The sequence below is a fragment of the Passer domesticus genome, chromosome Z, assembly GCF_036417665.1.
Source record: "Passer domesticus isolate bPasDom1 chromosome Z, bPasDom1.hap1, whole genome shotgun sequence".
Lineage (NCBI taxonomy): Eukaryota > Metazoa > Chordata > Aves > Passeriformes > Passeridae > Passer > Passer domesticus.
This window is the reverse complement of record NC_087512.1, coordinates 18,840,364-18,845,170: the sequence shown is the minus strand read 5'-3', so window position 1 is coordinate 18,845,170 and position 4,807 is coordinate 18,840,364. Positions and strand designations below refer to the sequence as shown.

General features: G+C 38.1%; 1 long non-coding RNA gene across 3 annotated transcripts; it reads left to right on the top strand.

Annotated features, from left to right (window-relative positions):
• Positions 1 to 1,022: 1,022 nt before the first annotated feature.
• Positions 1,023 to 4,321, top strand: LOC135290809 (uncharacterized). Of its 3 annotated transcripts, none has more exons than XR_010353629.1 (4): positions 1,023 to 1,156; positions 2,068 to 2,142; positions 3,237 to 3,383; positions 4,069 to 4,321. It is a non-coding gene; the product is annotated as an uncharacterized LOC135290809 (long non-coding RNA). The 3 variants fall into 3 exon arrangements; XR_010353630.1 differs by having other exon boundaries at positions 1,089 to 1,618; positions 3,252 to 3,383; XR_010353628.1 differs by having other exon boundaries at positions 1,089 to 1,618.
• Positions 4,322 to 4,807: the final 486 nt, after the last annotated feature.

Genomic DNA, 4,807 nt, shown 5'->3' with positions numbered 1-4,807 from the left:
TTCGGTAAATATGATAGGAAATTTGAAAGAATGCAACCTGACAAATTTTTCATGACTTTTATGTTCCATATATGGATATACTGGATATTGTTTAACAGTCTGGTCTGTTTAGAATATTTTATCTAGAGCTATAATGTATGGAGAGAAAATATTTTTCCCGAGAATGGATTTGTAAAAATTATCAAAAATAACAAGCTCCATGGACTAAAGAGGCTTGCCCTCAGCAGACCTTGAAACTTGTTATTTTAATGTTTCTTGATACTAAAGTTTTACCCTGGCTATGTAAAATATGCTACCATTTCACATACCATCTCATATACTGGGAATCTTACAATCAGAGAATGAATGCTTTCTGATGAAACTGAGGCTTTCATGCCAAATTTCTTCTAAACACATATCTAAATTTATTGATTGAAACTTGTTTGAACTGTCTCCAGCAAACAGACACTTGGATCAGCTAGCAAGGAATCAGACAACATATATAAAAAATTTAGCAGATGCCCTCCAAGTATGTCACACTCTCCTGACCCCTCACCCATTATTTTTTTTCTCATTCTACTTAGTAATGTGGATTTGTTTCCAGGATTCTCCCTTTTTGCTGGCAGGCACAGGAAACAATCAGAACTGCCTGCAGAGAGCATGCTTCTTTTCAGACTGCTTTAGGTCCAGAGATTAAAGATTTATTTCACTCACAAATTCCTGTGTGCCAAACACAGGGTGCCTAGAGTTAGCCCAACTTTTCTTTTTGGATAAAATGGTGTCAGTGATGCAGTGCTGGCTCTCAGTATCTCAGGATCTGCCCTGCTCTGCTGCTGCTGTTTGATCAGGAGGAATGATAAACGTATATCCCCTTGAAATAAAATCAATCTGGTGAATAACCAGGTCTGTCAGGAGAATCAGACTGACATTTTGCCATTTACTAGTTCCAGACATGGATCTATATTTGCCCTATGGGAGCTAGTATTGTGAGAGCATGATTCAATAGAACACTTTAATTACAACGTAAGTCCAGTCCACTAAGCTGATCTTCCCTTCTGTGACTGCCTCAGAGAGAAGCTGATCTATGACTCCAGTCTCCCTCTGTGAGACACAGTAGTATTAGGCATGCCCTCAGCAGCTATTGGAAAACACTCACTCATCCATGAAGAGTCTTCAAGTAGGTTTCATATGTTTTAAGAGAGAGCTTTACAGATAAGGTATTTTTTATTAACATAAATAAGGGGTTGTTTCATAACACAGTTTTGGCAGTCTTTCAGGAATGGTGGCTTGCAATGTCCTCTATATCTGAAGTCATGGAGGGAGAAAGGAAAACCTCCATGAAAAGTTTTTCTATTTGGGAAGAGCCACAGTAGCCAGATAATGTATATTTTTGAGATGTGAGTGTTCAGTTCTCCTAGATGAGCACACAAGAAAGATGACCCAGGAGATGACCCTACTATTCTCTGTGCCTCACTGTGCTGAAATTGATGTGTGAGTGAAGCACCAAGCAAATACCACTTCCTTGCATCACATTGTACTGGATATTCCTCCATCATCTGGACCTTCTCCATCCTCCCTTCTCTCCGTCCCTCATTCCTTCACTTCCCTCTCCATGTTCCACTGAGAGAACTGCAAAAAGGTATATATAAAAGCTGTGGCAGAAATAACAAGAAGTGAAGGAGTCATAGCAGGTGTTGAGCATTAGAGTACCATCTGGGGCTGTCTAATACCAGCTAAAGCAGTCTCCTCCACAACCGCTCAGAAGGGTAGGAGCCCCAGTTACCCAAGGTCAAGCAGGCAGAAAGAAAGGAAAGCAGAAACTCTGGCTCAAGCCTGAAGATGTTTACAGGAGCCAGCAAGATTGACCTATGCTATTAATTACTAGGCAGTATTAATACAAGGGCCAGCTCACATTCTTTCTCTAATTACTTTCACTGATGTATCGTGACATCTTGAAATCGCCCTTGACTCAGACTGTGTGAGCCAGATTCCAGAAATGTAGTGTAAACCACATTAGCAAATACAGGAAAGGTATAAAGCCTCCCTATGAAGATTAAATTAGGCTGAAATATTTCTCACCCTCCTCAGCTGAACAGACCTGTGGCCACCAGCACATACAGAAACTCAAGCACCTCTCAAAGCCTGGCACATGAGCCTCAGCAGGTAATTATCAACACTTGAAAGGTGAACCAATATAACTCAGTCCAGGCTTCTCATCTGCTCTTTCATTTGTCAAATGTCCCCCAAGCCTGGTATTATTTACTTATCTGTGTTGTCTATCAGCTACAACTCCTGGGGGAACTTAGGGATTCTCTGCTCCAAAATATGGTTACTGCTAAAGGTTTCTGCAGTAATGATCAGCTGGAATGCACACACTTTGTGTCTGGCTATGCTGTGACAGATCTAGGAAAACACTTGTAAATTCCTTTAATATAAGAATGCATTTGACTCTGGATCTACTCTTTCATTGGGAAATTAACATGCAATTTTTAAATTATAGTTCATAACATTTAAGGTATCTCACATGCTCAAACTAAAATATGCTGAAGATCTAGAAAATCAGACTTTAGATAACTGGAACATGACAAAGATCTCCCTTTTCTGCTCTAGTTTTTTTAGGTTTTTTTTAGTATCTTATTTGTGTAGTTCTTATGAGGTAAGAATTCAGTAGGTGCTCTAGAGAAATGCTAGCCAGCTACTTTACATTTGTAGTTCACAAAGTTGAAAAAAAAAATTGTTACGATTCCAAATGAACTATCCAGATGAAGATGAGAATGGCTAAATGGCTAGCCTGATTCAGAAAGCAGCCTGTGATTTATGCCATTGCATTGCACAAGATTTATCCAGAACTGATGGTTGATGCCATGGGGGTGCCATGCCTGGCAATACTGCTAGTCATTCATACTGTCTCTTCAAAGGTCCAGACCTCATATTTCAGAGTTAAAATAAATGAATAAATAAATAAAACAAAACAAACAAACAAACAAAAAAGAGCGCCATTATGAGATTTTAAAAAGTGTATTCTACTACTGCCTTTTAAATATAAGTACAGCTCATAATGTTATCAGTAGGAGAAGAGAGATCTTGAAATTCAATTGGCCAGAATTGCATTTAAGTTTCCCAGATTTCTATTTCATATCAGGTAGATGATTCTGAAGAGCTGAAGCCAACAAACTGAATCATGGAATGATTACAGTTGGAAATGTCCCCTAAGATTTCAGAGTCCAACCCTTAATCCAGAACCACCATGTCCCCAGGTGTCACATCCACAGACCTTTTGAACACTTCCAGGGTTGGTGAGTCCACCACTTCCCTTGGCAACCTGCTGCAGTACAGGAAGCATTGGCAAGGACTTGGGTGGACTTTGAGCTTACCCAGCTGGCTGAACACAGGCTGAATGGTTTGTAAGTCTCCACCTTATCACTGTGTCATCTTGTTCTACTGTAAATACATGGACTTTATAATTTATTTTACCTGCTGAGGTTATGTTTAATCATTATTTCTTCTTTGTTATTCTTCAAATGACAGAATCATTTAGTTTTAGGTAAGACAAATATTCTTTTCTTCAATTATGTTCTCCTCTTACATGCTGAATTTTATTTTAAAAAAGGATCAGTGTAAAGCATGCAAGGAAATTGATGCAATTACATGCAACCTGTATATCCACATATAACTTTTGTATTTGTTATTGCCATGTTTGTAATGCTGAGAGGAAAACAATGCTGTAATATTATAAGCATAAAAGCTATAAGGCTTTTACATATTTTCATGTGTGTTGCATATTCAAGGCCAACAGCTACCAGTATGATCACAACCATCACACAGGAGTCAAAGGCCATATCTTTCACTGTAAGCTCTTGGTGTTGATTCTTATGATGCTACGAAAAAAGTGGATGTGCTGTCTCGTAATGTGGAAGGGATAAAACCCAAGTGCTATAATTTTTTTTTCCTATATATTTCAAAACCACATCATGCTTTGTAAAATCTACATGTAGGTTTGTTCAGAGGTTTTGGATTCAGTTACTGGTATCACAAAGCCAGTATGCTATTATTTCTAAACATTATGATTTTTCTTACTGTAATACATAGGAGTCAACTGCAGATGGAGCACTGCAAGGAAATCTTCTGCACAGATGTGCCCTCCTAGGCAGCCCCTGCTTTTGTAAGCAGTCTGTTGATTCAACACAGTAACATCTCAGCTCGTTTTGCATTATGTCTCGGAGTTTTGAAAAGGTTGCTCTTGACATATACTTCTTTAAACTAGATCCAAATGTCAGTGCTAGGCTTAAAATTACTGGTCTCTCTTCAGAAAAGTATGCTCTATCACAGATTATAGGCATTAAAGAAATATGGAAAAGACCTCTGTTATCATCTTGTCTCTCCCTCTGAGCATGGGGTTGTTCTTTACAATATATGTCAGGCAGCTTTGTTCCTTATAGTTTAAATGAATCTCAAGCTTTCATCAGACTCTTTTACAGTCTAATTTATCTTACTATCATGACATCTATCCAGATGTTCAGCCTACATTTTACTATGCTGTGTTTCATCCAACAGTTTTGAATTGTTGTCCCTCATTCTAAGCAAAGAATCAAGATTTCTTTGTGTTCTGTTTTCTTAGAAAGTGCAAAGAATCTGGACTTAAGTAGAAAATGTAAGTGGGTGTCAAGTGCATACAACTGAAACTCTCTCAAACAGTAAATGTGCTCACCATAATACAAACATCTCCACCTCAGAACTATTCAGAGCAAAAAATAAGTTAGCTACTTTCTAATAGGGTTTTTTGTGGGTTTTTTTTTATTTTTAATGCACTTTCTCATTGCAATTTTGG